The 10,896-nt window shown below is 48.8% G+C and overlaps 1 long non-coding RNA gene across 3 annotated transcripts in view; it reads right to left on the bottom strand.

Annotated features, from left to right (window-relative positions):
• LOC139358468 (uncharacterized) overlaps window positions 1–10,896 on the bottom strand; it is an 86,742-nt gene that overhangs the window by 54,248 nt on the left and 21,598 nt on the right. Inside the window, exon 3 of one of the 3 annotated variants that reach the window (XR_011613380.1) lies at window positions 9,152–9,240. The exons of the other annotated variants lie outside the window; for them this stretch is intronic. This is a non-coding gene — a long non-coding RNA (uncharacterized lncRNA). The remainder of the gene's footprint in view (window positions 1–9,151; window positions 9,241–10,896) is intronic. 3 annotated transcript variants of the gene reach the window in all.

Below are 10,896 nucleotides of genomic sequence, written 5' to 3'. Positions count from 1 at the left end.
AGGGAATGGGCCTGTTGGCCTTCTCGGGGCTTGTGGGAAAGGGAGGACCACGGGAATCACCACAGCTAATCCTGTTGAGGGTTCCAGGCCTCTTGCGGGGCAGAGGTCAGGCCACACAGCCCTCAGGACTAGAGCTCCGGTTCCAGAAGAACATGGAGCCTCCAGGAACAGCAATGAGGCAGGCATCCCAGCAGCTCAAGGTTGGAGGTGGGAACGAGGGGTTTCCCAGCCCCAGGGAGCCGGAGGGCGAGTTCAGCCCCAGGACCAGCAGCGCGGCGGCCACAGTTTTCCATGCCCCTGTGTACGTAGGGTGGGCACGGCCGGGACCCCTGCTACTGGTGGATGATGGGGACACTGATGGCAGTGCCTGGGGCCTAAGAGGGGCAGAAAGAGCACTGAATGACTGAGCAGAGAATCCAGAGGGGCAGGGACTGCCTGGGTCACCCAACGGGCCTGGGGCAGAGTGAAGGCCGGACCCACCCCACCTGACCCGGGTGAGTGGACCCAGCTTGGTCCCGAGGCCTTCTCCAGAAGTCACCCAGCGCAGGCAGCTGAAGCACTCAGCAAAGGGCGACCCGAGCACCAGGGGACCCTGTGCCTGACCAGGAGGCCCCAACCTCCTGCAGGCCTCAACGCCAGGCCCTCCTCAGAGCCCGGCTAAAACTCCTCATCCTGGCTCCAAACGGAGCCCCAAAAGCCCCCGGTATCAACTCTAGAAGGGGCGAGACCCGAACAAGCTCGAAACCAGGCCCAAATAGTATCCCAAACTCGGTCCCAATCATGTTCTCACCCCTGGCCACAGGCTGCAGTCCTCCAGCTACACACACGGCCCTGGGCGACCCTCAGCCTAGCCACCTATTCGATGCTGCCAGACCCAAGGGTGTGGGAGGGGGGTCTCAGGGTGTCCCAGGGTACAGACCACACATGCCCGACACCAGGGTCATAAGGTCCTCTCAGCAGAGCCACTGCAGCACCAAAGGCATTTCTGGAAGGAGGCAAGGACGTGTCATCTAGATGTCAAGCCCCAATGTGCAATTCTGTCACAGCCCACCCCACCTCCACCCTGAGACGGAAGAGCTTCGCATACAGGCGGGAAGAGGTCAGGACCAGTCCAGCCTCACTGGCTTCAGAACTGGCCTGGGGGCTACTGTGACCCACAGGAAGGGAAGAGGAAAGCACTCTGGGCAGGGCAGGGCAGGGCCTGCAGCACCCGCAGGCCAGCAGTAAAGGACCCCCAGAACTTTCCAAGTCTAGCACAAAACCCAGAAGCCACAAAGGAAAAGACTGGCAGATTTAAATGCATGAAGTCAAAATTATTTTTATAGGGCTAAAGAAACCATAAGCAAAGTGAAAAGCCAAATGCATACTGGGAGGAAATATCTGCAGCATATTTAACTAAACAAGAGTTAACACTAATCTGTATAAAGCTTCAATAATTCAATCAGAAAAACACAACGCAGTCGGAAAAAAATGGTAACGTGAAAAGGAATCTCAGAAGAAATGCATACACTTCTTTTTTTTTTTTTTTGAAACAGAGTCTCGCTCTTTCTCCCAGGCTGGAGTGCAGTGGCGCAATCTTGGCTCACTGCAACCTCTGCCTCCCAGGTTCAAGCGATCCTCCTGCCTCAGCCTCCTGAGTTGCTGAGACTACAGGTACACACCACCACGCCCAGCTAATTTTTGTATTTTTAGTAGAGATGGGATTTCACCATGTTCGCCAGGATGGTCTCGATCTCTTGACCTTGTGATCCGCCCGCCTCAGCCTCCCAAAGTGCTGGGATTACAGGGGTGGGCCACCGCGCCCGGCCAAAATACGTACACTTAATAAGAACATTTTAAATACTCACCAAATACTTTTTTAAGTGCTCAACATCATTGTAAAACTGTAAATTTTTCTATTTCTTCCTAGTATTTGTCTAGCTTTTTGAGACTGGGTCTCTCTTGCTCAGGCTGGAGTGCAGTGGTGTGATCATAGTTCCTGCAGCCTAGAACTCCTGGGCTCAAGCAATTCTCCCACCTGAGCCTCCTGAGCAGCTGGTACTATAGACCTGTGCCACCACACCTGACTAATTTTTTTTTTTTTTTTTAGAGACGGGGTCTTGCTATGTTGCCCAGGCTGGTGTCAAACTCCTGGGCTCAAGCAATCCTCCCACCTTGGCCTCCCAAAGCGGTGAGATTACAAGTGTGAACCACCACGCCTGGCCTTAATTTTTACATGTTTGTGTTTTTTCTTTTTTGAGACAGAGTTTCACTCTTGATGCCCATGATGGAGTGCAATGGCATGATCTCAGCTGACGGCAAGCTCCACCTCCCAGGTTCAAGCAATTATCCTGCCTCAGCCTCCCAAGTAGCTGGGATTACAGACACCCACCACCACACCTGCATAATTTTTTGTATTTTTAGTAGAGACGGGGTTTCACTATGTTGGCCAGGCTGGTCTCAAACTCCTGACATCAGGTGATCTACCTGCCTTGGCCTCCCAAAGTGCTGGGATTATAGGCATGTGCCACCACACCTAGCCAATTTTTAAATTTTTGTTAGAGATGGGGTCTCACTTTGTTGCCCGGGCTGGCCTCAAACTCTTGGCCTCAAGTGATCCTCCTGAGTAGCTAAGACTACAAGCGCATACCACCACACCTGACAGGTTCCTTTTTTATTCCTCCAAAGGCTAGAACTTTTAAAACATTAGAAATTCCATTTATTTTCTGAAAATTTTTGTGTTTCCTTATCTTTCTGGCAGCCTCATTAGACCCTATAAAACAATCAAAATGAATCTTAAATTTTTTTTTTTTTGAGATGGAGTTTCACTCTGTCACCCAGAATGGAGTGCAGTGGCATGATCTCAGCTCACTGCAACCTCCCCGCCTCCCAAGTTCAAGTGATTCTCCTGCCTCAGCCTCCTAAGTAGCTGGGATTACAGGTACCCACCACCATGCTCAGCTAATTTTGTATTTTTAGTAGAGTTGGGGTTTTACCATGTTGGTCAGTCTGGCCTTGAACTCCTGGCCTCAGGTGATCCACCCACCTCGGCCTCCCAAAGTGCTAGGATTACAGGTGTGAGCCCCAGCGACTGGCCTAGATCTTAAAATTTAAGAGACATTATAATTTAATTTGATATACTATGGTGGTAGAAGACTATTTCAAACTCTTATAAACACAGATTTGAAGCTTCAGTTCTACAATCTCATTCATATATCAAGTTAAACCAAAAAAACACAAAAACTCACTGATCCACATCTCAATGGGCTTTCTCCTTTCAATGTTTCCTTAAGTGACATGAGATCACAAGCATACAAAATAATGACCAAAAAAAATCTAACAAATCAGGTTTCCTGTCATCTCTCTCTAGATAAAAAACAGACCGCCACCATCCTGATAAACAAAGAGATCATAAAACCATTGTTGCCAGCTATGAGAAACAGCTTGGTCAAGAGCCAAACACAAAACAGAGAATCAGGCCAGCCATGGTGGCTCACGCCTGTAATCCCAGCATTTTGGGAGGCCGAGGCAGGTGGATCACATGAGGTCAGGAGTTCGAGAGTAGCCTGGCCAACATGGTGAAACCTCATCTCCACTAAACATGCAAAAATTAGCCAGGTGTGGTGGTGCACACCTGTAGTCCCAGCTACTCAGGAGGCTGAGGCAGGAGAATCACTTGAACCCAGGAGGTGGAGGTTGCAGTGAGCTGAGATCACGCCACTGCACTCCAGCCTGGGCAACAGAGTGAGACTCCATTTCAAAAAAGGAAAAGAGGCTGGGGTGGGAGGATCGCTGAAAACCAGAAGTTCAAGGCTACACTGAGCTATGATCGCGCCACTGCACACCAGCCTGGGTGACAGAGGGAGACTCTGTCTCTTAAAATATATAAATAAATAAATAAACAAAAAAGGAAAGATAGACAGGTGGGGGAAAACACCAGAGTCTATGAAAGTATTTTGTTGTTGTTGTTCTTTTTTGAGATGAAGTCTCGCTCTGTCACCCAGGCTGGAGTGCAGTGGGGCGATCTTGGTTCACTGCAATCTCCACCTCCTGGGTTCAAGGGATTCTCCAGCCTCAGCCTCCAGACTAGCTGGGATTACAGGCACACACCACCATGTCCAGCTAACTTTTATATTTTTAGTAGAGTCTGAGTTTCACCATGTTGGCCAGGCTGGTCTCGAACTCCTGACCTCAGGTGATCCACCCACCTCGGCCTCCCAAAGTGCTGAGATTACAGGCGTGAGCCACTGTGCCCAGCCTTACTGTATTGTTTTTTGGTGGTATTGTTATTTTTATTGGTTTTTTCTTTTTTTGAGATGGAGTTTCGCCCTTGTTGCCCAGGCTGGAGTGCAATGGCGCGAACTCAGCTCACCGCGACCTCCGCCTCCTAGATTCAAGCGATTCTCCTGCCTCAGCCTCCCAAGTAGCTGGGATTACAGGCATGCGCCACCATGCCTTGCTAATTTTGTATTTTTAGTAGAGACGGGGTTTCACCATGTTGATCAGACTGGTCTCAAACTCCCAACCTCAGGTGATCTGCCTGCCTCAGTCTCCCAAAGTGCTGGAATTACAAGCGTGAGCCACCACGCCGCTCATTTTCTTTTTTTTTTTTTTTTCTGTAGAAGCAGTCTCCCTATGTTGCCCAGGCTGGTCTCAAATTCCTGGGCTCAAGTGATCCTCCTGCCTCATGATATTTTCTATCAGAAGTTGGTTGAATCCATGGATGCAGAACCTGCAGTATGAAGGGACAACTGCAGTCAGAAAGAAAAGCAAATTAAAGATAAGAAGCCATTTTATGCCCATCAGCTTGTCAAAATTTAGAGATAGGGATAATACCATTGGAAAAGATGCAGAGAAGTCTAAGGCATGGGTGATGGGAGGACACACTGGCGCACCAGTGCAGGAGAGCAACCACATAGCACCTATGAGCAAGCAAATCCCTTCTGATGCAGCGACTCCACACTTGGAAACGAATACGAGAACTGTCCATAGGCCCAGAAGGGGCAAGAACATGTTCACTGAGGCAGCACTGACGGTAGCAGGGAATTGAAGGGAACCTACGTATCTATCAAGAGGAAAATCAGCAAGTGAAACGTGATGAATGCCTACTGTGGATACCGTGCAGGACTCAATGTCCACATATCAACAAGGCTACATATCAAAAGCAATATGAGGGAGAAAAGACAAGGGATGAGAATATCGCCCAAGAACTTCAGTGTAATTTTAAAACATGCAGACTTAACCACTGCAGAATTGCCCAAAGGACTCTTCATACATAGCCAAGGACCCATTCAAAACCCTCAAGAGTGGATTCCTAGGGTGGGGTGGGGCTTACAGGTGGTGCCTGGGGACATAGTGATGACCTTGTGTCCTGAATGCAGTGTGTCATATGCAAGTGAGGAGGAGAAGAAAAAGATGGAGCCACCCTTACTGGGAAGAGAGAAAGAGTGAAGCTTATATAAGACAGTACCTGAAATTAACAGGGTCCTACCTGATGAATAAACCTCAATAAGGACAAGCATGGATGGAGAAAGGACATAAAAACTGATGGAGGTTTATCTGCAATTCAGAAGGAACCCTGGTCATCACCCTTAACTGATGAAAAAACAAAGCCAATTGCCCGGGCACGGTGGCTCACGCCTGTACTTCCACCACTTTGGGAGGCCAAGGCGGGCAGATTACCTGAGGTCGGGAGTTCGAGACCAGCCTGGCCAACATGGAGAAACCCCGTCTCTACTAAAAATACAAAATTAGCCACCCATGGTGGCGCATGCCTGTAATCCCAGCTACCGAGGAGCCTGAGGCAGGAAAATCGCTTGATCCTGGGAGGCGGAGGTTGCAGTGAGCCAAGATCACGCCACTGCACTCCAGCCTGGGCAACAGAGTGAAACTCTATCTCAGAAAACGAATAAACAAAGCCAAAGTGAAGGAGGAACTCTGCCCGTGGTCTCAGGGCTAGAGATTGGGGCAAGGTAAGGAGAAGGATGTGGAGCCAGATGGAACGCGCCGCAAATGCCTCTGTGAGATCTTTTTTTTTTTTTTTTTGAGACAGTCTATCTTTGTCGCCCAGAATGGAGTACAATGGTACAATCATGGCTCACTGCAGCCTTGACCCCCTGGGCTCAAGCAATCCTCCTGCCTCAGCCCCCACAAGTAACTGTGGCTACATGTGTGTGCCACCACACCTAGCTAATTCTTGTATTTTTTGTAGACACGGGGTTTCACCATGTTGCCCAGGCTGGTATATATTATTTTTAATCATTCTGTGCACAATACAAAGTTTTGACTGTGACCCATCACACCTGGTGAATTGTGGAGTATTCCATGCGTGGCGCCATGTTGGTGCTCAAAACGTTTCAAATGTTGGAGCATTTCAGACTTCAGATTTTCAGATCAGGGATGTTCAACGTGTATATAGTAAGAAAACACAGAGGATGTGCATTTATTGAATGAAGCCCTATTCAATAAATATAATGGTGTAAAAGCAAATACGAGAACTGCACCCAAGCAAATAACAGCAACTAAAAAGCAAGCCACAATGCAAAAAGTATAATGAGGGAATTCCTACCCAGCACCTGCTGCAAAAGTCAACAAAATCTGGCACAAAGCCACAAAACCCATTCCTGCCGGACACGATGTTGCCACACTTCACCACTAGGGGACGACGAAGGTCACACAGCGAATTTGGGCCGCAATGCTCAGAATTCCCAGACAGGCATGGCCTCTTCAGCACCAGTAAGGTCCCCCAAGCTGAAAGATGCTAGGAAGCAATCTCAAGGGACTAGCAGCCCCAGGCCTATTAAGCCCTCAAGAGTCTAAATCAGCCTGGGGTGCCCAAGGGCCCCACTTTGTACCATTCTCTTCCATCCACAATATGGGCATGTTATAAGAAGGTAAGGAAGGCTGGGCGTGGTGGCTCACACCTGTAATCCCAGCACTTTGGGAGGCTGGGGCGGGTGCATCACTTGATGTCAGGAGTTCCAAACCAGCCTGGCCAACATGGTGAAATCCCGTCTCTAATAAAAATACAAAAATTAGCTGGGCATGGTGGCAGGCACCTGTAAAACCCAGCTACTGAGGAGGCTGAGGCAGGAGAATCACTTGAACCCGGGAGGCAGAGGTTGCAGTGAGTGGAGTGCCTGGGCAACAGAGCAAGACTGTCTCAAAAAATAGGCCAGGCGTGGTGGTGCACGTCTGTAATCCCAGCACTTTGGGAAGCCGAAGGGGGTGGATCGCCTAAGGTCAGGAGTTCAAGACCAGCCTGACTAATATGGTAAAACCCCATCTCTACTAAATATAAAAAATTAGCCAGGTGTGGTGGCCTATGCCTGTAATCCCAGCTACTTGGGAGGCTGATGCAGGAGAATCGCTTGAACCTGGGAGGCAGAGGTTGCAGTGAACCGAGATCATGCCATTGCACTGGACAACAAAAGCAAAACTCTGTCTCAAAAAAAAGAAAAGACAGCAGGGAAGCTGCAGAACAGGCCAGGCACCGTGGCTCACAGCTGCAATGCCAGCAGTTTGGGAGGCCAAGGTAGGCAGATCACTTGAGCGCAGGAGTTCAAGACCAGCCTGGGCAACATGGCAAGACCCCATATCTACAAAAAATATAAAAATTAATCAGGCATGGAGGTGCATGCCTGGAGTCCCAGCTACTAAAGAGGCTAAAGTGGGAGGATCATCTGAGTCTGGGAGGTGCAGGCCGCAGTGAGCTGAGATTGTGCCACTGCAGTCCATCTTGAGTGACACAGCGAGACTGTGTCTCAAAAAAACAAACAACAACAAAAATCAAAATTAAAATTAAATTGCAGAAGGCATTTTTTAGAAAGGGGTAAAAGGGGTAAGTGAGTCATATGCCAGCAAACAGGATATCATCCCCACTTGAGAGATGAGGAAATAGAGGCTCAAAGAGGTAATGCAACCTATCCAGGCTCAATCATACCGCTAGGGAACATCAGAACCAGACTCAAAGCCAGGTGGGTCAGACCCTTGTCACTGGGACACTGTACCCCCAGACATATCTGTGAGAAGAGACAAACAGTCAAGAAAAGTATCTGAGGGAGGGAGGGGATATGAAGAAATGACTTCCTCCCGCAGAGACCCTCCATGCCTTCCCCAAGTGGTCCAAGAAGGCCATCCCAATTCCCCGAGCCACAACACTTGACGATGGGTGTCAGGCCTTCACTTGGCTCCCCTTCCTAGCAGGACCCCCAGAGCTACAGAGTCAGTTTGTTCATTCAGCAACGGCTCCTAAGTCTCACTCAGACATTTCCACCTTCAGTTCTCAAGTGTGACTTGATTTTCTCCCCATGTTGGCCCCTACCTTCACCCAATCCCTCTTCAAACTCTGGAAAGCTCTAAGCCAGAATCCTGCCCAAGTCACCAGACTTGTCATACCGTTCCCACTGGGCCCAGAACCCCTTTATCTGAGCTTTAAACTTTACAAGGACCACTGTGATTTTCAGTTTTTTTGTTTTTTCCTTAAATAAAGATGGAGTCTTGCCATATTACAGGGGCTGGTCTCAAACTCCTTACCTCAAGTGATCTTCCGAACTCAGCCTCCTGAGTTGCTGGGATTACAGGCAGCCACCACCATGCTCAGCTGTGATAGTCTTTTTTAAAACAATTGAAACATGGGCTGGGTGCGGTGGCTCACGCCTGTAATCCCAGCACTTTGGTAGGCTGAGGCAGGCGATCCCTTAAGCTCAGGAGTTCAAGACAAGCCTGGGTAATATGGCGAAACTCTGACTCTCCAAAAAAAATAAAAACAAAAACAAAACCTGAAGCATAATTCACGTATGGAAAAATGCATAAATGTCAAGCGTGCAACTACACGACCTGCAATGGCCTCTTAACTGGCCTTCCTGACCCTCTCCTCTACCCTCCACAGGGCCATTTGAGGTTGCACTTTCCAAGTCTATCTGACCACATCACTACCCCAGCCAAAAACCTCCAATAGTTTCTCCTGCTCTAAGGATGGAGATCCTCAGAAACAGAATTATAAGCACTCATCTTTGAGAATGAAAAATGAGGCCAGGCGCAGTGGCTCACACTTGGGAGGCCAAGGCAGGCAGATCATTTGGGATCAGGAGTTGGAGACCTGCCTAGCCAACACGGCGAAACCCCGTCTCTACTAAAAATACAAAAATTAGCCGAGCGTGCTGGCACGTACCTGTAGTCTCGGCTACTCAGGAGGCTGAGGCAGGAGAATTGCTTGAACCCGGGAGGTGGAGGTTGTAGTGAGCCAAGATTGTGTCCAGCCTGGGCAACAGAGAGAGAACAGAGAGAGATTCTGTCTCAAAAAAAAAAAAAAAAGGAAAACGGAAAAGTCAGATCTAAATCTGCCTTTAAGAAGGGAATCCACTGGCTGGGCACGGTGGCTCACACCTGTAATCCTAGAACTTTGGGAGGCTGAGGCAGGCGGATCACGAGGTCAGGAGTTCGAGACCAGCCTAGCCAACATAGTGAACTCTCGTCTCTACTAACAATACAAAAATTAGCTGGGTGTAGTGGCATGCACTTGTATTCCCAGCTACTGGGGAGGCTGAGGCAGGAGAATCGCTTGAACCCAGGAGGCGGAGGTTGCAGTGAGCCAAGATTGTGCCACTGCACTCCAGCCTGGGTGACAGAGTAAGACTCTGTCTCCAAAAAAAAAAGAAAGGAATCCACTTTAGTTAAAGGGGAACTATCAGGCACATAGTACTTTGCCTTTTTTTTTCCGTCTTTATTTTTTTTTAATTTTTTTCCCTTTATTTTTTTTCCTTCTTTCTTTTTGAGACAGGGCCTGTGTTGCTCAGACTGGAATGCAGGAGCATGATCACGGCTCACTGCAGCCTTGACCACCTGAGCTCACACTATTCTCCCACCTCAGCCTCCTGAGTGGCTGAGACTACAGGCCCGCACCACCACGCCTCGCTAATTTTTTTATTTTTTGTAAACATGGGGTATCGCCATCTTGCCCAGTCTGGTCTCAAACTCCTGGGCTCAAGCAATTCACCCACCTCAGCCTCCCAAAGTGCTAGAATAACACTTGTGAGCCATCGTGCCTGGCCTTGGTACTTGGTCCTTAAAGGACACTGTTTATTATTGAAATGCTGAGCTGCAAAATGTCTCCATCTGGGGTGATGAGAAAGTAGACTTACAACCCAGTGAACCAAGAGTGTAGCTTCACTGAGTATGGCAGCTGTTGGTCGACCTCAATTTGACGTCTGATTAAGTTTAACTATTTGCTATTGTTGCATTTCCTTTTCTTTACTCTCGGTTTGTCCTTGTCCCATAGCTGTGTGGGGTTTTTAAAAACCATGTAATTTGGCCAGGCGCAGTGGATCATGCCTGTAATCCTAGCACTTTGGAAGGCTGAGGAGGAAAGAATGCTTGAGGCCAGGAGTTCAAGACCAGCCTGGCCAACATAGAAGTCCCCATCTCTATAAAACATTTAACAAATTAAGCCGGATGCAGTGGCTCACGCCTGTAATCCCAGCACTTTGGGAGGCCGAGGCAGGTGGATCACCTGAGGTCAGGAGTTCCAGACCAGCCTGGCCAACATGGTGAAACCCTGTCTCTACTAAAAATACAAAAATTAGCCAGGCGTGGTGGCATGTGCCTGTAATCCCAGCTACTTGAGAGGCTGAGGCAGGAGAATCACTTGATTCCGAGAGGTGGAGGTTGTAGTGAGCCAAGATCACGCCACTGCACTCCAGCCTGGATGACAGAGCGAGACTCTGTCTCAAAAAAAAATTTTGTATATATATATGGCTGGGTGTGGTCACTCACTCCTATAATCCCAGCACTTTGGGAGGCCGAAGCAGGTGGATCACCTGAGGTCAGGAGTTTGAGACCAGCCTGACCAACACGGTGAAAGCCCATCTCTACTAAAAATACAAAAATTAGCCAGGTGGCCGGGCGTGGTGGCTCAAG

The sequence above is a fragment of the Macaca nemestrina genome, chromosome 15, assembly GCF_043159975.1.
Source record: "Macaca nemestrina isolate mMacNem1 chromosome 15, mMacNem.hap1, whole genome shotgun sequence".
NCBI lineage: Eukaryota > Metazoa > Chordata > Mammalia > Primates > Cercopithecidae > Macaca > Macaca nemestrina.
The sequence above is the reverse complement of the archived record's forward strand: the minus strand, read 5'-3'. Positions and strand labels throughout refer to the sequence as shown.